The sequence below is a fragment of the Trachypithecus francoisi genome, unplaced genomic scaffold (assembly GCF_009764315.1).
Source record: "Trachypithecus francoisi isolate TF-2019V2 unplaced genomic scaffold, Tfra_2.0 Lachesis_group14, whole genome shotgun sequence".
NCBI classification, from domain to species: domain Eukaryota; kingdom Metazoa; phylum Chordata; class Mammalia; order Primates; family Cercopithecidae; genus Trachypithecus; species Trachypithecus francoisi.
In genome coordinates, this window is record NW_022681459.1 from 16,793,657 (window position 1) to 16,817,273 (window position 23,617).

General features: G+C 40.1%; 1 protein-coding gene and 1 long non-coding RNA gene across 2 annotated transcripts in view; one reads left to right on the plus strand and one right to left on the minus strand.

Moving 5' to 3' along the window:
- Positions 1 to 23,617, minus strand: part of GRIK1 (glutamate ionotropic receptor kainate type subunit 1) — a 391,857-nt gene that overhangs the window by 229,813 nt on the left and 138,427 nt on the right. The window lies entirely within an intron of this gene.
- Positions 1,171 to 22,077, plus strand: LOC117095657. Its single transcript, XR_004442125.1, has 3 exons — positions 1,171 to 1,268; positions 4,398 to 4,467; positions 20,697 to 22,077. It is a non-coding gene; the product is annotated as an uncharacterized LOC117095657 (long non-coding RNA).

The window sequence follows — 23,617 nt, forward strand, 5'->3', positions numbered from 1 at the left end:
GACCAAGGGGAGTAGGGAATGGTTTCAGGATGATTCATATGCATTACATTTATTGTACACTTTATTTCTATTCTTATGACATTGTAATATATCATGAAACAATTATACAGCTTACCGTAATGCAGAATCAGTGAAAGCCCTGAGCTTGTTTTCCTGCAACTAGACGGTCTCATCTGGGGGTGATGGGAGACAGTGACAGATTAGCAGGCATTAGATTCTCATAGGAGTCTGTAGCCTCTATCCCTCAGATGCACAGTTCACAATAGGATTCACACTCCTATGAGAATCTAATCCCACTGTTGATCTGACAGGAGGCAGAGCTCAGATGGTAATGTGAGCAATGGGGAGTGGCTGTAATACAGATGAAGCTTCACTCACTCACTCACTCACTGCTCACCTGCTGGTGTGCGGCCCAGTTCCTAACAGGACACATGGCCCATTGGTTGGGGACCCCTGTTATAGACCACTGAAAATAATGGATTTACTTCGAATGAACTGGAAAACCACTGGAAGTGGCCATGTTAAACCTTAAGTGAGCCCTGTGCTCCTGGATATCAGCAATGATGAAAGAAATCCATGTACTCTTTGTGTTATTAGAAACGGCTTACTGTATGAACCACCCTTCCCCATACGACTTAGATAAGACTTGGGAACGACCTCCTTGTTGACCTAGGGCAAGGCCAGATGCAGACCTTCCAAATTCCCATTCTTTGTCTCATACATGATTAGCTGAACTGTTGGTCCCCACTGACCAATCAGAACAAAATGCTTGTTAATTTGACTTAACCAAACTTCAATTAATTTTCACTCTTCACTGCAGGAAGCTGAACTTGACTCACTTCTTAGGTTAAGCAAGTACTGGAGTCATCATAACCCCTCCTGAAAATCATCTACAAAGAAAGACATCTCCTGTTTAACCGTCCGATCAAGCCATCTGCTCTCCCCACTATCCCACACCTGGTTCCTTCCAGCTTGGCTTACTCTTTTCTGTAAAAAAGCTCTTTTCTGCCTGACCTTTGAATTGCTTTCATACTTCACGGTATAAGCCTTCTCCCTATTGCAACAGTACCCCTTCTCCTGTTGCAGTAACCCTGTTATTGCAAAGGCTTTTCAAATAAAGTCTCTATTTTCCTAAGTCCAGATTTGTTTTTTATTTGCTACAGGTTTTGAATGTAGGAGAGATATGGATAATGGAGTTTATGAATAAAGGTTTTAGTTTGAGTGCTGTGTGGAGAAAAGCAGTAGAAACCTGTAGAGAAACAAGAAAGGTAATGGGGAGATCAGTGTTTATTTCTGTGTTGTGAACTTTAAAAGGGTATTTATAAAATACCTATAAAGTTTAGTAAAAATTGGTCATGCCCATAAGCTATATTCGATCCTCACAAATCAAATCTTTGTTAAGCTCATGAATAAATGAAGGTTGCCAGAGGGAAAGTTAAACTGGGTGACATGTTCACATAAGTCCCTTTATTTGTTTGTTTGTTTATTTATTTGTTTGTTTGAGAGGGAGTCTCACTCTGTCGCCAGGCTGGAGGGCAGTGGCGCAATCTCGGCTCACTGCAACCTCCGTCTCCTGGGTTCAAGTGATTCTCCTGCCTCAGCCTCCTGAGTAGCTGGGACTACAGGTGTGTGACACCACACCCAGCATCTGCCCACCCCCCTCAGCCTCCCAAAGTGCTGGGATTACAGGCGTGAGCCACCACACTTGGCCAAATCCCCTTTTATTATATTTGAGATACATAATACCAGTAAGAAGACCCAATAAATGATACAGGTTAAGATGTTAATCATAATGAATGCCCAGTTTCATAGTTTCTTTTCTTTCTTTCTTTTTTGCTTTTTTTTATTTGAGACAGCGTCTTGCTGTCACCCAGTCTGAAGTGCAGTAGTACAATCACAGCTCACTGCAGCCTCAACCTTCCAGGCTCAGGTGACTATCCCACCCCAGCCTCCAAAGTGGGTGGGACTACAGACGCGCAACAGCAGGCCTGTAGTTTTGTATTTTTTGTAGAGATGAGGTCTCACTATGTCAGCCAGGCTTGTCCTGAACTCCTGGGCTCAAGTGATCCGCCCACCTTGGCCTCCCAAAGTGCTGTGATTACAGGGATGAGGCACCATGCCCTGCCTAGTAGATTCACCTTATTCACCAATTTACAATGACTGTTTGGTCGGTGCCCCTGTTCTAAATCCTAGTCCAGATTCTGGTATACGACAGTGAATGAAGGCTCATTGCTTCTCGGAATTTACATTCCAGGTGGGGTGTATGGATTCTAAATAGCAAATCAGTTTAAAAGAGGCACCGACTGTGGTGGGAAAAGTAAACAGGGTAATAGAAAGCTGCTTGGGAAGGAGGGGGCCAACTTTAAACCGGGTGGTCTGAGTAGGTGACACTGATGCTGAGAAGTGGTTGCAACAGTTAGTGCAAAAGTCCTCAGAGACCAAGAGTTAGGCATGATCCAGGAACAGAAAGAAGATCACTGTGGCTGGATCTGAAATTGGATCTGGAGTGTGGTATGAGCTCTGGTCAAAGAGAAATGCTGGACCAGAGCCCACGGGACTTTGCAAGGGATGAGAATTTTATCCTCTGTGTGCTGGAAAGCCAGACAAATCTGTGATATACTGATGCTGGAGACATCTCCCTATTAGAATTTTCTTTTTCTGCATTCCCAGGAGAAGAGGAAAAAAAACGGAGGGAAAGGGATTTGGGGGCACCGAAGCCTGGAAAAAGAACAGTGATTCATATGAGTGGAGTCGTTCCTGTGGTTTAGTACTATGAGTGCTGTTGAGTTCCAGCAAGGACCCATCGGATTCAGCTATGCACATACATGAAGCAGGGAGAGAGAAAGAAGAAGAAGGAGAGGGGAAGGGAGGGGAAAAAATTTAAATAGCATAGTTTAGGTAATTCAAAGTTCCTGGAATAGTCCACGCATGATGTTGAACCATATGAAAAGCAAGCCTCAAGACTTTTATTGAATTCTCAGCCTTGGCAAAGAAGGAAAATTAATTCTTCAGGTGGGCAGACAATTGGTCAATGATGGCTTTGTAATAGTCTAGTAAAAGCAGTTGAAAGCCCTTGGCAAATACTGACTACTGAGGAGTCAGAGGGCCTGATAAAGAAGAGGATGGAGATTACTGTAGAGAGGAAGAACCAAGTTGAAATTTTCATATATTTATTGAAATATTTTAAGCAGAAAACTCTTAAATAAATTAATTTCTGAATATGAGCTCTCTCTGTGGGCTTACATATTCATGATACTATAAAAATAATAAATATTTACACATATATTGATGGAGAGGACTGTATGTGCAAATAAGAAACGTGTATGTATGTAATCCCAGCACTTTGGGAGGCCGAGAGGGGCGGATCATGAGGTCAGGAGATCGAGACCATCCTGGCTAACATGGTGAAACCCCGTCTCTACTAAAAAAATACAAAAAACTAGCCGGGCGAGGTGGCGGGCGGCTGTAGTCCCAGCTACTCGGGAGGCTGAGGCAGGAGAATGGCGTAAACCCGGGAGGTGGAGCTTGCAGTTAGCTGAGATTCGGCCACTGCACTCCAGCCTGGGCGACAGAGCGAGACTCCGTCTCAAAAAAAAAAAAAAAAAAAAAAGAAACGTGTATGTATACTGGACTTTTCAGGTCATTGTTAAGATGTTCAATTGGCAATATAAAATGTTTGCTTTATATTCTGATTTAACAACATTATTTTTGTACATTAGAATTTTTGATTAAAAAGTGGGTTTTAGAGTTTAATGAAATACTTTCCATATCAATTTTGGAATTTAGCCCATTTGTAAATTGGAAACTGTTATGTGTGTATGTATAATAGTATATATTAACAAATAGTATATAAGTGTATGTATTGTGTATATGTGCATATGTATGTGTATATGTATATGTGTAGATATATGTACACACATGTGTATAGCTTAGATAAGTTCAGCTTTTGAGTTTACTGGAATAAGAGGCACTTTCCCTTTGTTCCATCCATAAAAGAAGAAAAGGATCCCCATGGTTGCCATGATTATATAACACAGATGGAGTTATGAATTCAGTGTTAGCAAAGTGCTCATGATTACCATTATTTGAAATTTCCTGTCGGTGAGGTGAGAAAATTACTTCCTGAAGGTGCATTTACTCTCTCAGGGCACTGGTTTGCCATTCCCATCATTATGAGGTAATTTCCTGAAAGGCACCGACTTCTCAACATGTGAAATCCTAGAGCATCGTCAAAAGCAAGTTTCCTCCCAAGTACGCAGTAGGCACTCCATAAATGTGTGCTGAGTAGATACAATTTGAACAGCTGGTGGTGATAATTATGATTTAACTACAACCAAAATGTCCATTATGGTTAATTAAATATGCCTGCTCTGAAATATTTCTTTTGCTTTGTTCAGTGCAACGTGATGCATGGAGTTTCCAAGGCATGGTGTGGACTCACTGCCAGGTGACAATGCATGTTGCAAGGTACACCTATTCCTATTCATGATGCGACTTGGTATGAACGTGACAGTACAAATGTAAACAACCTCATTAGCAGCTCTTACCAAATGTAAATGTATAGCATGAAAAGTAATTGTTTTACTGGGGAAAGAAAGAATATCTGCTTTTTTATTTTTAATTAGCTTCCTCAGAATACAGGAAGAATAATTTCCACTTTTGTCTCAGTAGCATTTAGTGCAATCAAAATTATTTAATGTCACTATTTTCTACTACCCTGTGTCAATTAATGCACCTTCACTGCACGTGAGCGAATCTGATCCTCTCCCTCATAAGCAGTCTGTGAATGGAAGCTGGTTCATGTAAATGGCTCAGAAAAAAAAAAGATATTCAGGAGGAGGGTGGAGGGAAATTCTTCTCTAATATGCACACATGCTACATTGTTGTACTGGAACTTAGCATGCAAGGCAATATAGAGTGTCTATGAGACTTAACCAGATAACATGAACACGAGGCTATTGCTTGTTGATATTCTTGATAGGAATGTATTTTGTGTGTGTAATGTTTAGGGCCATAACCTTGGACAACCCCATGCATTAATCTCTCACAGTATAGTCCACAGGAATGGTGCTCCCCCAAGTCCCACAGTGCCTAGCTGCTGCCATATATAACAGTCCTGGTACAAGTTATGGCTCTTGAGTATATTCAGTGGAGGGCATGTTCTCTCTCTCTCACCTCCTACCCTGCTCCTTCCCCTTTTCCTTTTCCCCTCTTTGCCTTTTCCTCCTCCACCTCCTCCTCCTCCTCCCCCTTCCTTGTTTTTTCCTCTCTCTGTTGGTCAAAGAGGGTGGCAGAAAAAGATAGAAAGGAAAGCTGCCTTCCCCTACTGGAAGAGAAATATCCTAATAATGTGGCCATCACCTGCTAACTAAATAATTCAGATTAACTAGAAAGGGCTACTAAAAGACTAGCAAATTAGTTGAATGATAGAATAAGTTTGAAAATCATTGATTTCAAATACATACATTAAATAAAGGCTCAGAAAATTTTGCTTGTAGCGGTACTCCACAGATTTGCTTTAAAAATGTGTTTATAACTCACATGTAATTGTTTGTCTGCCAAGTGGTCATGTTTTTAGGAAGCATTCCACACACTTTGTTAACCTTCTTCACAAACTTTGGCCTCGTGGAAGACGCACAAGGCCCGTTTTAGCATGGCTCTGTCCAAATTATGACAATTATTTGTCATAATAATGACATAAAGCTTGAAATGCAAATTTATGTACAAGATGTTTTTTAAAAGACCTCATGAGAATAAAAGGACTGTGTTTTCATAGTCCAAAACCAAAAAACTGATTTTACTTCAAAAAGTGACCCTGATTGGTCATTTAATTTTACCAAAAATGGGATTTTCTTTGATAAGGTAATTATACCTGTTTTTTTCCCTAATATTCCAGATATTTCATAATGATCAAGTGAAATAACCACATATGAAGCAATTCCTTTCAAAATAGCCTGTAATTCCCTAACAACTTGGTGCATAGAAATCATCAATTATTACATTAATGGAGAAAAACGTATATTCTTAAATATCGATTTTAAAAACCTGACTCAATAGCACATCTCATTAAAATCCAGATCTGTACATGTTACTGTGTTAGAGAGACATTATCTAACTTTTAAAAGCCCAGCAAATATTTCCGCAACCTTAAAATACTACCTGAGGAAGTTACTTTGGATTTATAGTCAGCTATTACAGTTGTGTAATTGTCAAGTTGTGAAACATCATCACCATGGTTCAAAGCAAATGGAAGCAAAATGTTCCTCACTCCTTGTGGATCAGTGAGTTAACCAGCACATGGGACCTGCTTTCTGAATAGTACCTAGGCAGTTGGATATAGTATATTATGTTTTAGGAACCGTTTTCTTTTTATGTACTGATTTTTCCAGGTACAGGATAATGTAGCTGGGTTTACTGGGTTTTTGTGTTATTGTACAGTTTGTTTTTCATGGCAAATAGAAAGTTGGGGAAACAGAAATATGTCTCTGAGTAACTAACTGGTTATTGGTAATAATTCCAACTGGGATTTTGTCCAGAGACAACTAGTGAAAGAGGCTTCCTCCTCATTTACTCCCTTTACTCTCCTGGAAGTATGATCATATAATTTATCATCCCAAATGACAGCACTTTTGAGTGCTGGTGAAACAGATGTAAATCAGAGATATCCTGGGCAAACAGAATGTAAGATCACCCTGTCTGCCACTCAGGAAGCTCCCAAGCTTCCTGATGCTTTGCTCTAATTTTTTTTTTTTTTTTTTTTTTTTGAGATGGAATCTCCCTCTGTCACCCAGGCTGGAGTGCAGTGGTGCAATCTTGGGTCACTGCAACCTCCACCTCCCAGGTTCAAGTGATTGTTCTGCCTCAGCCTCCTGAGGAGCTGAGATTACAGGCACCCACCACGATGCCTGGCTAATTTTTGTATTTTTAGTAGAGATGGAGTTTCACCATGCTGGCCAGGCTAGTCTCGAATTCTTGACCTCAGGTGACCTGCCTGTCTTGGCCTCTGAAAGTGCTAGGTTTTATAGGCGTGAGCCACTGCGCCTGGCCTGCTGTATTTTAAGATTGGTTAATTACCTATGCTTTCTATTTTCCCTGATCTTTTACGTCAGTTCACACCATGTGAAACGACTTTCCTTTGAACTATCCTTGCTGCTCAGGTTCCTGATCTCCCGTCAGCTGAAGTCTTCAAGTCTCTCTGGGTAACATTTGATATATTCACCAAGTATTCTCATTTTCTCTACACATTAGACCAATATTATTACTCCTTTCTTATCCTATTGCCCCACATTGCTCCGCCTGAATTAAACTTTTTTTACAATAGTTTCCCACATGCTAATAATTTCAACAAAGTCTTCAAGTTCTCAACTAGAGAACTTACCAAATACTCTTTTTTTAATTCTTTTTTTTATTTATTTTTTTTTCTCAATTTTTTCTTTTTTTTTTTTCTTTTTTTTTTTATTATACTTTAAGTTCTAGGGTACATGTGCATAACGTGCAGGTTTGTTACATATGTATACTTGTGCCATGTTGGTGTGCTGCACCCATCAACTCGTCAGCACCCATCAATTCATCATTTATATCAGGTATAACTCCCAATGCAATCCCTCCCCCCTCCCCCCTCCCCATGATAGGCCCCGGTGTGTGATGTTCCCCTTCCCGAGTTGAAGTGATCTCATTGTTCAGTTCCCACCTATGAGTGAGAACATGCGGTGTTTGGTTTTCTGTTCTTGTGATAGTTTGCTAAGAATGATGGTTTCCAGCTGCATCCATGTCCCTACAAAGGACACGAACTCATCCTTTTTTATGGCTGCATAGTATTCCATGGTGTATATGTGCCACATTTTCTTAATCCAGTCTGTCACAGATGGACATTTGGGTTGATTCCAAGTCTTTGCTATTGTGAATAGTGCCGCAATAAACATACGTGTGCATGTGTCTTTATAGCAGCATGATTTATAATCCTTTGGGTATATACCCAGTAGTGGGATGGCTGGGTCATATGGTGCATCTAGTTCTAGATCCTTGAGGAATTGCCATACTGTTTTCCATAATGGTTGAACTAGTTTACAATCCCACCAACAGTGTAAAAGTGTTCCTATTTCTCCACATCCTCTCCAACACCTGTTGTTTCCTGACTTTTTAATGATTGCCATTCTAACTGGTGTGAAATGGTATCGCATTGTGGTTTTGATTTGCATCTCTCTGATGGCCAGTGATGATGAGCATTTTTTCATGTGTCTGTTGGCTGTATGAATGTCTTCTTTTGAGAAATGTCTGTTCATATCCTTTGCCCACTTTTTGATGGGGTTGTTTGTTTTTTTCTTGTATATTTGTTTGAGTTCTTTGTAGATTCTGGATATTAGCCCTTTGTCAGATGAGTAGATTGCAAAAATGTTCTCCCATTCTGTAGGTTGCCTGTTCACTCTGATGGTAGTTTCTTTTGCTGTGCAGAAGCTCTTTAGTTTAATCATATCCCATTTGTCAATTTTTGCTTTTGCTGCCGTTGCTTTTGGTGTTTTAGACATGAAGTCCTTGCCCATGCCTATGTCCTGAATGGTACTACCTAGGTTTTCTTCTAGGGTTTTAATGGTGTTAGGTCTAACATTTAAGTCTCTAATCCATCTTGAATTAATCTTCGTATAAGGAGTAAGGAAAGGATCCAGTTTCAGCTTTCTACTTATGGCTAGCCAATTTTCCCAGCACCATTTATTAAATAGGGAATCCTTTCCCCATTTCTTGTTTCTCTCAGGTTTGTCAAAGATCAGATGGCTGTAGAAGTGTGGTATTATTTCTGAGGACTCTTTCTGTTCCATTGGTCTATATCTCTGTTTTGGTACCAGTACCATGCTGTTTTGGTTACTGTAGCCTTGTAGTATAGTTTGAAGTCAGGTAGCGTGACGCCTCCAGCTTTGTCCTTTTGACTTAGGATTGTCTTGGCAATGTGGGCTCTTTTTTGGTTCCATATGAACTTTAAAGCAGTTTTTTCCAATTCTGTGAAGAAACTCATTGGTAGCTTGATGGGGATAGCATTGAATCTATAAATAACCTTGGGCAGTATGGCCATTTTCACAATATTGATTCTTCCTATCCATGAGCATGGTATGTTCTTCCATTTGTTTGTGTCCTCTTTGATTTCACTGAGCAGTGGTTTGTAGTTCTCCTTGAAGAGGTCCTTTACATCCCTTGTAAGTTGGATTCCTAGGTATTTTATTCTCTTCGAAGCAATTGTGAATGGAAGTTCATTCCTGATTTGGCTCTCTGTTTGTCTGTTACTGGTGTATAAGAATGCTTGTGATTTTTGCACATGAATTTTGTATCCTGAGACTTTGCTGAAGTTGCTTATCAGCTGAAGGAGATTTTGGGCTGAGACAATGGGGTTTTCTAAATATACAATCATGTCATCTGCAAACAGGGACAATTTGACTTCTTCTTTTCCTAACTGGATACCCTTGATTTCTTTCTCTTGCCTGATTGCCCTAGCCAGAACTTCCAACATTATGTTGAATAGGAGTGGTGAGAGAGGGCATCCCTGTCTTGTGCCAGTTTTCAAAGGGAATTTTTCCAGTTTTTGCCCATTCAGTATGATATTAGCTGTGGGTTTGTCATAAATAGCTCTTATTATTTGAGGTACGTTCCATCAATACCGAATTTATTGAGCATTTTTAGCATGAAGGGCTGTTGAATTTTGTCAAAAGCCTTTTCTGCATCTATTGAGATGATCATGTGGTTCTTGTCTTTGGTTCTGTTTATATGCTGGATTACGTTTATTGATTTGCGAATGTTGAACCAGCCTTGCATCCCAGGGATGAAGCCCACTTGATCATGGTGGATAAGCTTTTTGATGTGCTGCTGAATCCGGTTTGCCAGTATTTTATTGAGGATTTTTGCATTGATGTTCATCAGGGATATTGGTCTAAAATTCTCTTTTTTGTTGTGTCTCTGCAAGGCTTTGGTATCAGGATGATGTTGGCCTCATAAAATGAGTTAGGGAGGATTCCCTCTTTTTCAATTGATTGGAATAGTTTCAGAAGGAATGGTACCAGCTCCTCCTTGTACCTCTGGTAGAATTCAGCTGTGAATCCATCTGGTCCTGGACTTTTTTTGGTTGGTAGGCTATTAATTATTGCCTCAATTTCAGAGCCTGCTATTGGTCTATTCAGGGATTCAACTTCTTCCTGGTTTAGTCTTGGAAGAGTGTAAGTGTCCAGGAAATTATCCATTTCTGCTAGATTTTCTAGTTGATTTGTGTAGAGGTGTTTATAGTATTCTCTGATGGTAGTTTGTATTTCTGTGGGGTCGGTGGTGATATCCCCTTTATCATTTTTTATTGCATCTATTTGATTCCTCTCTCTTTTCTTCTTTATTAGTCTTGCTAGCGGTCTGTCAATTTTGTTGATCTTCTTTCAAAAAACCAACTCCTGGATTCATTGATTTTTTGGAGGTTTTTTGTGTCTCTATCTCCTTCAGTTCTGCTCTGATCTTAGTTATTTCTTGCCTTCTGCTAGCTTTTGAATGTGTTTGCTCTTGCCTCTCTAGTTCTTTTAATTGTGATGTTAGAGTGTCAATTTTAGATCTTTCCTGCTTTCTCTTGTGGGCATTTAGTGCTATAAATTTCCCTCTACACACTGCTTTAAATGTGTCCTAGAGATTCTGGTATGTTGTATCTTTGTTCTCATTGGTTTCAAAGAACATCTTTATTTCTGCCTTCATTTCGTTATGTACCCAGTAGTCATTCAGGAGCAGGTTGTTCAGTTTCCATGTAGTTGAGCAGTTTTGATTGAGTTTCTTAGTCCTGAGTTCTAGTTTGATTGCACTGTGGTCTGAGAGACAGTTTGTTATAATTTCTGTTTTTGTACATTTGCTGAGGAGTGCTTTACTTCCAATTATGTGGTCAATTTTGGAATAAGTGCGATGTGGTGCTGAGAAGAATGTATATTCTGTTGATTTGGGGTGGAGAGTTCTATAGATGTCTATTAGGTCCGCTTGGTGCAGAGATGAGTTCAATTCCTGGATATCCTTGTTAACTTTCTGTCTCGTTGATCTGTCTAATGTTGACAGTGGAGTGTTGAAGTCTCCCATTATTATTGTATGGGAGTCTAAGTCTCTTTGTAAGTCTCTAAGGACTTGCTTTATGAATCTGGGTGCTCCTGTATTGGGTGCATATGTATTTAGGAGAGTTAGCTCTTCCTGTTGAATTGATCCCTTTACCATTATGTAATGGCCTTCTTTGTCTCTGTTGATCTTTGATGGTTTAAATTCTATTTTATCGGAGACTAGTATTGCAACCCCTGCTTTTTTTTGTTCTCCATTTGCTTGGTAGATCTTCCTCCATCCCTTTATTTTGAGCCTATGTATGTCTCTGCATGTGAGATGGGTCTCCTGAATACAGCAGACTGATGGGTCTTGACTCTTTATCCAGTTTGCCAGTCTGTGTCTTTTAATTGGAGCATTTAGTCCATTTACATTTAAGGTTAATATTGTTTTGTGTGAACTTGATTCTGCCATTATGATATTAACTGGTTATTTTGCTCGTTAGTTGATGCAGTTTCTTCCTAGCCTCGATGGTCTTTACATTTTGGCATGTTTTTGCAATGGCTGGTACCGGTTGTTCCTTTCCATGTTTAGGGCTTCCTTCAGGGTCTCTTGTAAGGCAGGCCTGGTGGTGACAAAATCTCTAAGCATTTGCTTATCTGTAAAGGATTTTATTTCTCCTTCACTTATGAAACTTAGTTTTGCTGGATATGAAATTCTGGGTTGAAAATTCTTTTCTTTAAGAATGTTGAATATTGGCCCCCACTCTCTTCTGGCTTGTAGAGTTTCTGCCGAGAGATCTGCTGTTTGTCTGATGGGCTTCCCTTTGTGGGTAGCCCGACCTTTCTCTCTGGCTGCCCTTAAGATTCTTTCCTTCATTTCAACTTTGGTGAATCTGGCAATTATGTGTCTTGGAGTTGCTCTTCTTGAGGAGTATCTCTGTGGCATTTCTCTGTATTTCTCTGTATTTGAATGTTGGCCTGCCCTACTAGGTTGGGGAAGTTCTCCTGGATGATATCCTGAAGAGTGTTTTCCAACTTGGTTCCATTTTCCCCCTCACTTTCAGGCTCCCCAATCAGACGTAGATTTGGTCTTTTTACATAATCCCATACTTCTTGCAGGCTTTGTTCATTTCTTTTTCTTCTTTTTTCTTTTGGTTTCTCTTCTTGCTTCATTTCATTCATTTGATCCTCGATCGCTGATACTCTTTCTTCCAGTTGATCGAGTCGGTTACTGAAGCTTGTGCATTTGTCACGTATTTCTCGTGTCATGGTTTTCATCTCTGTCATTTCGTTTATGACCTTCTCTGCATTAATTATTCTAGCTGTCAATTCTTCCACTCTTTTTTCAAGATTTTTAGTTTCTTTGCACTGGGTACGTAATTCCTCCTTTAGCTCTGAGAAGTTTGATGGACTGAAGCCTTCTTCTCTCATCTCGTCAAAGTCATTCTCTGACCAGCTTTGATCCGTTGCTGGTGATGGGCTGCGCTCCTTTGCAGGGGGATATACTCTTATTTTTTGAATTTCCAGCTTTTCTGCCCTGCTTTTTCCCCATCTTTGTGGTTTTATCTGCCTCTGGTCTTTGATGATGGTGATGTACTGATGGGGTTTTGGTATAGGTGTCCTTCCTGTTTGATAGTTTTCCTTCTAACAGTCAGGACCCTCAGCTGTAGGTCTGTTGGAGATTGCTGGAGGTCCACTCCAGACCCTGTTTGCCTGGGTATCAGCAGCAGAGGTTGCAGAAGATAGAATATTGCTGAACAGCGAGTGTACCTGTCTGATTCTTACTTTGGAAGCTTCCTCTCAGGGGTGTACTCCACCCTTTGAGGTGTGGGGTGTCCGACTGCCCCTAGTGGGGGATGTCTCCCAGTTAGGCTACTCAGGGGTCAGGGACCCACTTGAGCAGGCAGTCTGTGCCTTCTCAGATCTCAACCTCCGTGTTGGGAGATCCATTGCTCTCTTCAAAGCTGTCAGACAGAGCCGTTTGCGTCTGCAGAGGTTCCTGCTGCTTTTGTTGTTTTTGTTGTTAACTGTGCCCTGTCCCCAGAGGTGGCGTCTACAGAGACAGGCAGGTTTCCTTGAGCTGCTGTGAGCTCCACCCAGTTCGAGCTTCCCAGCGGCTTTGTTTACCTACTTAAGCCTCAGCAATGGCGGGCGCCCCTGCCCCAGCCTCGCTGCTGCCTTGTGGTTAGAATGCAGACTGCTGTGTTAGCAATGAGGGAGGCTCTGTGGGCGTGGGACCCTCCTGGCCAGGTGTGGGATATATTCTCCTGGTGTGCCCGTTTGCTTAAAGCACAGTATTGGGGTGGGAGTTACCCGATTTTCCAGGTGTTGTGTGTCTCAGTTCCCCTGGCTAGGAAAAGGGATTCCCTTCCCCCTTGCACTTCCCAGGTGAGGCAATGCCTCGCCCTGCTTCAGCTCTAGCTGGTTGGGCTGCAGCAGCTGACCAGCACCGATTGTCCGGCACTCCCTAGTGAGATGACCCCAGTACCTCAGTTGAAAATGCAGAAATCACCGGTCTTCTGTGTCGCTCGCGCTGGGAGTTGGAGACTGGAGCTGTTCCTATTCGGCCATCTTGCTCCGCCCTCTTTTTTTTTTTTTTTTTGAGATGGAGTCTCGCTCTGTCGCCCAGGCTGGAGTGCGGTGGCCAGATCTCAGCTCACTGCAAGCTCCGCTTCCCGGGTTTATGCCATTCTCCTGCCTCAGCCTCCCGAGTAGCTGGGACTACAGGCGCCTGCCACCTCGCCTGGCTAGTTTTTTGTATTTGTTAGTAGAGACAGGGTTTCACCATGTTAGCCAGGATGGTCTCGATCTTCTGACCTCTTGATCTGCCCGTCTCGGCCTCCCAAAGTGCTGGGATTACAGGCTTGAGCCAAATACTCTTTATCAATGCTACTTGACACTTCCCACACAGAAATAACTTTTGATGACTCTGTGAACAGGTATAGGCTCACTACTTTTAACATTTTCTAATAATTTAATTTATTTCCTCTTTTTTTACTTGCTAGCAAAAGATTTGCATATCACGAATCTTTTGATGGGGAGGCTATCAGCTTTTTCTTTTTTTTTTTTTTTTTACTTGCAAGTCTGCCTAAATTGTCTTGTATTTGGACAATAAGCTCCTAATGCTGTCCAGGTTTTCTTTTCTTTTTTTTTTTTTTTTTGAGACGGAGTCTCACTCTGTCGCCCAGTCTGGAGTGCAGTGGCTGGATCTCAGCTCACTGCAAGCTCCACCTCCCGGGTTTACGCCATTCTCCTGCCTCAGCCTCCCGAGTAGCTGGGACTACAGGCGCCCGCCACTTCGCCCGGATAGTTTTCTGTGTTTTTTTAGTAGAGGCAGGGTTTCACCGTGTTAGCCAGGATGGTCTCGATCTCCTGACCTCGTGATCCGCCCGTCTTGGCCTCCCAAAGTGCTGGGATTACAGGCTTGAGCCACCACGCCCGGCCTGTCCAGGGTTTTTCAAGATATTTAGTTTCTTTGCACTGGGTACGTAATTCCTCCTTTAGCTCTGAGAAGTTTGATGGACTGAAGCCTTCTTCTCTCATCTCGTCAAAGTCATTCTCTGACCAGCTTCGATCCGTTGCTGGTGATGGGTTGCGCTCCTTTGCAGGGGGAGATGCACTCTTATTTTCTGAATTTCCAGCTTTTCTGCCCTGCTTTTTCCCCATCTTTGTGGTTTTATCTGCCTCTGGTCTTTGATGATGGTGACGTACTGATGGGGTTTTGGTATAGGTGTCCTTCCTGTTTGATAGTTTTCCTTCTAACAGTCAGGACCCTCACTGTAGTTCTGTTGGAGATTGCTTGAAGTCCACTCCAGATCCTGTTTTCAAAATCATTCTTCCTTCAGTTCATCTGCCTATTCTACGACTACTGGAAATGGCCACATTTGTACACTGTCACCCTTAAGATGGACAAAATTTGTTTTTTTATGTTTCTAATTCTTAGCTTTGTCACTTGAAATAAAGGATAGGACTCAGTTATTACATATTCAAAATTTCGTGTGCATTTTGTCATTGCAGGCCTATTTACTAAAAAGGTCATGAAAATGTATCCACACATAACAAGTTTCAGAAATTTGAATTATATCTCATTCTTAGTGGGCTGAATAATGTGGAAGAAATTAATGCTGACAGCAGTCATCATCTCTTAGTCTTCATTCTATCCCCAAGGCTGAGTGTGGTTCTTGGGTCTTTGAAGTCCCTAGTTAATGTCCATTTAATAAATGGAGACCAAAGTAAAATTTGGAGGAAGAGCTAATCTGCCCCAATCAATTTAATGATAATTGATACAGGTCAACTTTATTCCTATATTTTTATTTTAATTTTCACCATTGAGTTATAAGAAGTGGAGCATATCTGTTTTTTTCTCGGTTTGTATTATTACAAATAGTTTACAAAGCTACATCTAAAGCAACGTTAAAACAGAATTTGGGCTGGATGAGGTAGCTCACACCTGTAATCCCAGCACTTTGGGATGCCGAGGTGGGCGGATCACTTGAGGCCAAAAGTTCGAGATCAGCCTGGCCAACGTGGTGAAACCCCATATCTACTAAAAATATAAAAATTAGTTGGGTGTGGTGGCACATGTCTGTAATCCCAGCTACTTGGGAGGCTGAGGCAGGAGAATCGCTTGAACTGGGGAGGCAGAGGTTACAGTGAGCTGAGATCACACCACTGTCCTCTAGCCTGGGCGACAGAGGGAGACTCTGTCTCAAAAACAGACAAACAAAAAAACAGAAAAAAAAAAAAGAGAAAAATCTGCAGAATTTAGTTAGTTTCTAATGCATTAGTACAAAAGTAAACATTTTAAATAGCCATAGCGGAAGGTGAAACTTTCCTATTATCAGGAAATCAGGTAGTGGCTATCAAGCTGCCAGTAAGACAGTGTCCTTACCTGCAAAAAAAAAAAAGAGGAATGAAGCTCAGAGATACACTAACCTTTTGTACTTGACCTTTTGTACTATGTGGGGAAAGGCTGCAATCATTTTCTTAAGCCTATGTGAAAAATGTTTCTGGTGTACTTTATGTCTTTGTCCATGAGAGGAAGGTCTGAGGAAGTCACGCAGAAAGCATCAGTGGCCAGAGAATAATTGCTGCCAATCAGGCCTTTCTCACCCAGAGTTCTGAGATGGAGGAGTTGTCATGTGTACAGATGAATTCCTGATGTGACAGGCTGCCATGAACAGTGATATTTGGCTTCTGTTTCTAGTTGATTATATTACAAATCTATTCCTGGAATGGAGAGATGTAGAGATACTGAAGCCATGTATACAGGGAAGCTGTGTATTATATATGCACCCCCCCATTTTTCACTCATTCATAAATTCCTGTCTGGACAAAATAATTCCTTCACACAGCCTCAGAATTTATTTATAGTTAATCTGTGACATATATGTAATTAGTTGCATTTGTCAATATAATAAAGATGTTGAATTTGCAAGGATAGTAGACAAAATTCTTCACTAATTTTTGATCACCTTGAAAAGCACAGTTCCATTTAAAAGTTGTAGAATTCTACATGAAGAGCAATGCAATGCCTGAGCTTGTTATTTTTCTTTAACAATGTCTGGCCTAGATTTCTGTTATCAAAAAAGTACGTTTTCTCCCTTTAGATGAGGTTTCCTCTCGCAATGCCCAATCATCCCTTTATTATTGCCTCCTCTGAGTAGATACTGCATCCTACACTCTTCACGAAATTCAGCTCTTTCTTCAGTGATGACTCAAATAAAGTCTGTTTTTCAACTTGTTGGTTTTTAGTCCCAATGAGTATGTTGTCTTCTTTTGCTTTTGTACTCATAGGTAAGTCCCCAGGGTACTTTTAAAACGAATTATGGAGAATAGATGTCATCTGTTCAACATGGTAAGTCCTGTATACCGACTGGAAGAAATTGACTGCATTTATTAAAGATCCTTTCTATCTACTGTCTTTTATAATATAGTTGGCTGTCTGTCTTGCATTGATCCAACCTGATAATAAGCTTTATCCTCGGAACATCCAAGGATACTACTGCTAAAAATTCTTAGGTGAATGGGAAGTAATGACTTAACAGATTCTCGATTTAGGTTTTACTGGTGACCTCACTGAAAAAGCTAATAATCGGATGATAAAATTTGACTCTACTATGTATACCAAGGTTATCATTCATTGCTTTAATGTAAGTAAGGGTAAGTAGTTTAGCATAACTCTCAACACACAAGTTCTTTTTCTTATAACTATACAGCTCAAAGCCCTAAGATGATTTAGTTGTTCAAATTTTCTCCCTAAAATTCTGCAATTTGAATAAATATGAGAACTCCAGGTGAATTTCAATCTTAACGTTGTATCACATTAAATTGAAGAAAGAAAAGCAAGACAACTACCACAGTGCCTTTTAAAAATCCTTCACTCATTACCTGCATTTCTCAATGAACTTCAGAGTGATTTCAAAGAACATCAGAAGAAGCACTTTTTAAAGTCCACTTTCTTCTCAATTCCTTTCTCCAAATACTCCTCGGCATGTCCAAAGCCTCTTTAGGTTGCTCAGAGCAGTATTAATGTGCTGGCAAATTCTAGAGACTCTGTATATTAATTCTCCTTAAACATTAGTGGGTTAAAAATGACATTGTATAGTCCGAAGACATCACCTGGCTGGCTTGCTTTACTTGGTGGTTGGTTTGGTTAGATGCTGTGTTTGGTGGAGTAGGAGTGAAGATTGGAGAGAGCCTGAGAGAGATCATGCTAAATTAATTCCGTTTGTCCCTACTGACAATCAACAAAAGATTACCTCCAGATAATACTATCTCAGAGAACACCTGAGTACTGTAAACATTGCCTGAAATTGTCTCATTCCAAGAATGACAGCAATCCCAGGCCAAACCTCATCATCCAAAATAAAGGCTATCAACCCTTTTCCTCATATCAGTTACATGGAAACAATCCCATCTTCTTCTCTCTTGGACAGTTCAACCTTTAATGTGACATCAAAGCATTAGGTTTAAAAATCTGTCTTGCATAATTTTATAATTAGAAGAGCTAGAAAAGAATTGCAACTGTTTTAAGACATTGAGGCTGAAATGGGCACTTACCATATGTAAAACCACATGGCGCTGTTTTATGCTATTCACGGAATGTCTCACTTAAGGTAGAGAGTAGAATATCTTCCATTTAACATGTAAACAAATGTTTAAAGACATTAGGTGACCTGTCCAGGGACACACAGCCAGTAAAGGCCAACCTCAGATTTAAACTCAGCTGTATCTCATTCCAGAGCCCCAGAGCCCAAGTTTTTGTTTGTTTGTTTGTTTTTGTTTTGTTTTTGATTGTTTGTTTGTTTGTTTGCTTGTTTGAGACAGAGTCTCACTCTGTCACCCAGGCGGAAGTGCAGTGGCAGGATCTTGGCTCAGTGCAACCTCTGCCTCCCGGGTTCCAGTGATTCTCTTGCCTTAACCTCCCAGGTAGCTGGGATTACAGGGACGTACCACCATGCCTGACTAATTTTTGTATTTTTAGTAGAGACAGGATTTCACCATGTTGGCTAGGCTGGTCTTGAACTCCTGACCTCAAGCAATCTGCCTGCCTTAGTCTCCCTCCCAAAGTGCTGGGATTACAGGCATGAGCCACCACGCCCAGCCAGTTTTTTTAAACAGACAGCATTTATATTCAAGTAGAAATTCCACTTATGATATTACTAAACAGGTCATTTTAAACCATTATTGGCTCTATAGTAAAGTGTGAATGAATTTTGTTAAGTGGAAAATAATAAAATTTATTTAATCATAAGAGGCTTCTCTAAACTTCTTCTGCAAATGAGATTGTTGTACTGAGGAGTCTCCTAGGGTTCTAACAGCTTGCAAAGTACATCGTTCTCTTATGCCATGGCATGAGATTTTAGACAATTCCTTTTTCTGTGGGTACGTGACAGCAAATCCCTTATAAGTTATCTGGGTCACGAAAATGAAATACATGATCTGGTTTTCTTAAAGCCTACATAACCCAAAGCACTGGCCCTTTAGCTGCTCCCATAGGCATGCAACGATTCAATGCAGCCAGGCGTTTCCTTTCTTATGTGTCAGGGCTTATTTCTGAGAACAGTAGAAAATGATTTTACAAATCGAAAGGAAGACAACCTTTCTCCAGCATGTGTACGCATTCTTACAAACCCACACTTGCCCATTTTCCCCACTCTAAAAGCTTTTAAAAAGAAGACACCTTTATTAACCAAGCATTACAAGTCAGCGCTATTGTATTCACACATATATGACAGAATGGACTATGGCAAGAGTATGTACTCAGGTCTTGCAACTTTAAAAAGGGAATGTGTTCTTAATATTTCCTAATCGTTAATTGTTTCTTTATTGTACTTGTTGGAATTTCCAAATTCTTGTTGGAATTTCTTTTGGCTTATTAAACCAAAAACTCTTCAAATGAAAATAAAGTTAATGAAACAAACCAACCCGCTCATCCATTAAGTTTTTGATGAATACCTTCTGTGCACCTAACACCATAGTAGATTGTGTAGAAAACACAAGAAAATGTAAGACATGGTCTATACCACAAAGATCACTTTGTATATTGGGAGATGAACACTGTCACACAAGTATGAACAAAAAATGGTAAGACCTTGTATGTAGACAAGTTGGAGAAGGGAGAAAGAGGATCCATGGTCTATGCCTGAGTGCCTACAGACAGGGTCAGGCAGCTGATGGGAGAGGGCAAAGGGCAGTAATTGTTTTGATTTTGCCTCATCACAACTCTGAGACCAGCAACTGGTTTACAAAACAAGGGCCATGATCTCACTGAAAATAAATATTACAAGGGATCTGATGGTGGATCATTTGACTTTTAATGCTCTCATTTTACAAGTGAAGAAATAAGACAGACTGGTGTTGAGTACCTTGTTGAAGACCACATGGTTGACTAGGGACAGAAATGAGCTTGGAGCCAGGAGTAGTGACTCTTTGGAATTCTTTTAAGTTGACCATTCCTTCCACACTGGCCTCCACACGCAGATTATTTTTTGACTTACTCTTCTATTAGGTGGGTGCAAAAGCAATTACAGGTTTTGCCATTAAAAGTAATGGTAAAAACCGCGATTACTTTTGCACCAACTTAATAAATGGCACTTACCTCTTTTTAAATTTAGTTGACATGGTCCAAAAAGTGGAGAAGTCACAGTTAATTCTTTTTAGTCAGGCTATTGATCAGGGGATTAAATCAAGTACCCAAATTGAATTCAGACTTCACTAATTTGCTGAAGCCTGAAATGTGGAAAAAAAAAACCCAAACTTCAAGGTTTGTGAAACCCGGATCATCATTTTGATTGACTACCAGTGTGTACTAATTGGCACTATTTTCAGTAAAATTCAGATGCAGCGTGTTTTACAAGAAGACAGCATGAAGATACAGGGCTGTGAAGTTCTGCAACTCTGTGGACATATTTTCAATTAATTTTCATATATGCAGATATTGAAAACTGTATGTATATAAGAACATAAACTCTTTCTAAAACAATTCTCAATTAAAAAATTATTGGTTAAAGAAATATTGCTCTTCTACAGTTATAACCCAGTAATAATTATAGCCTAGGATTCTGTTGGACTTTATTTCATAAGGCAATTCTTTGACTCCTCTACCCATTCTCTTTTTATTCTTTTCTTTTTCTTTTTCTTTTTTTTTTTTTTTTGTAGAGGCAAGAATCCATTGTGTCTCACTTTATCAGACTTTGTGAAACAAAGCAAACAGCAAAAAAGAAGCTGGGAGATGGAAATTCAGAGGTGCAAGAAATTTCTCATGCATATCTTGGCATTCATTTCTCCCTGAGGCAAAAATGGATGGAACCATTTCAGAAGCTGAGTTTTCCAGTTATGCTGAATCTGAGAGGAAAAAACTCCCCTCAACTGCCAGACACATGGAAGGCACTAGGAGGTGCCCCAACATGACTGGGAAGATCTGAATTCTCAATTGTCTCTGCATTCAAAAATTGTGGAGTTGGAACTCTCCATTTTTCTTCCATCTGAATGTCAAGCCCTGTTATTAATCTTTTTAGAAAATATATTTATGACCTTCCTTACTCATTATGTCTCTAACTACCTTAACTTAAGGCTTTATTACAAAATGCCTTCCGTAAGCTTCAGGTTTGTTACTTTTGACTCTTGACAATCAACTTGACTTTCACCTTCTCCGTCTTTCAGTCTCTCTCTCTTTCTCTGTCTCTTCCCCCCTCCAACACGCAGTAGAATAACTTATTTTCAAAAAAAAAGTATTGGCCGGGTGCGGTGGCTCAAGCTTGCCCAGGCGACAGAGCAAGACTCCGTCTCAAAAAAAAAAAAAAAAAAAGTATTGCTCTTATTACTTTCCTGCCCAGCAAACTGTTGCACCAGATGAAAATCTTTTTGTCTAGATCTCATCATCCTCCATTCTATCCTCCAAATTGATTTACTGTATATCACGCTTTCTGCACCCCATACAGGCTTCTAAGATGATCTCTGTGGTTTAGTTCAGGCTATTCACACTGCCTGAAATGCAATTTCAAGCCTCCATGTCTATACCAATCATAAAAACAGAAACCCGAAAGAATCTCTCCTTGCCTACCCATCATCTGAGACCCATTTTGAGCCCTGTGTCTTCCAAGAAATGTGTCTTGACCAATCTAGCTCACATAAAATATATACTGACTTGTTTCCAAAATTACAACTTAGAATTTGATCCCCAGTCTTCCACTAGTATGCTCTATGACTCACAATACGTTGCATGTTCCTTGAAGAAGGGACTATATGATGCTGGATACATGGCTGAAATGTGCTGGACAGTCATATTGTCCAGCACAGTCCTATGGATATGAAGGTTTCTTATTAATTGATTATTATCAAAGACCTCAAGCAAACAATGAAATTTCATTGCATGATGCTGTAGTTTTTTTCACACTCTAATGCTTGATGAGATGTGGATATTTATCATCTGAATTTGATGAGTGGATAACTATCCCTTAATAGACAGTCTGGTGGTCAGATGTAAAGTAACAATAACTCCATCCTCCTGGCTGTTCCATGTTCTTCTACGTGAGATTTGTTCTGAACTCCAACTTTATTTATTTTTAAAAATAATTTTGTGAAATGCAAAAAGGGCATTTTAATAAGTAAGTAAATGCCATAGTTATGGTTGCTGCAGGGTTAATTTATTCATCTTTCACAAGCTAAATGTTAACGCATACATCTAAGTGCCAAAGTAATCAGCAATTATATGCACCTCATAAGCAAATGAATGTGTCACCACTACAGTCTTTACATTTCCTGTCTCTTATCCTAGAACAGGATTCAGAAAAGTGTCAACAGAATGCTGGAGAATGCCGTGTGTTGTGTTGAGAGAATTTTCTGGGCTGGGACTCTGAAACCCAAAGACAATTTTGGGTATAAGCTGGTGAGAGAAACCCTGGTGGCTCTTCTTTATAGCAGGGCTTTCACTAAGTAAATGGCCCCATTTATGTGCACTCTGAAGAGCTGTGGAGGATGGGCTAGCTAACTCCCTACCTCTGTGAATACGTGGGTCAGTTCTGTGCAAATCCACAATTGGCTCACTGCCTCACAAAACTGGTAAGTGAGGGGAAAAAAATTATGTTTTATTTTTTTCCCCAAGCTAAGATGGCTATTATTTTCCTAAGCTCAGCATCCTTCTTCCAGTGCTTTATCCAAGCAATAGACCCCATTCCTACCTGTAAGGCTGTACACATGATCATACCTGTACACATGATTGAGGATGATCCCATTGACTCATTTCTTGGAATTATTTCTAGCTGGGGTCTGTAAGGAAGAGATCCTTTTCTCTTCCATCATGGGACGTAAGGAGAAGGAAAATAGCTGACCGTAGCTATGTGTCCAGCATCAAGTAGATAAATCTGGTCTGGGAGAACAAAGCTGATACACTAAGGTAAAGAGTTGGAGGATGGACAGAAGCTCATAATGGCATTAGATGTCTTGACCCCATCATTTCAGTTATTCCAAAACCAGCTCAGCTCTTCCTTTGAATGCGGGATCTACTTCTTTATCTTGGTAATAACTCCCCATATATCCATTTTTCCCTTAACCTACATCTCACTTGTAAGTAATCAAAGAAAAGTGTGTAAAACATCAAATAAAGCAAGGGAGAAGTTTTTAAGCCAAATTTTCATCAAAGAAAAAGAGATTCTAAAGATTTGCCACTCTCCTTCCCCGTCAGCATGTCTAGTTTCCACACCTGGCTTGAAAATGCTTGCACTGAAGTGCTTCCTGAGAAACATTTGTGTGCTTGAAAGAGTTATCTTTAATTAGACAATAGAGCATGGCCCATTTTCAACTCCAATTTTAAAAAAACAAAGACAAAACACAAAACTTTCCTCACTAAGCGCAATCTTATTTGAATACAATGAATATAGAAGCTGAATCTAATTATAAAGTCAGCAAATGGTAGTATCAGGATATTGAGGTTAATGTTTTCTGCACTGTATGATAGTAGGACAAATTATTTTCTGTTTAATTGTAAACATCTCTCTAAAGAGAGAAATGACACATTCTATGTCGTCATTTGCTACTTTTAATAAGTTATAAAAATGTGAATGGCTAATGTTTGGGGAACT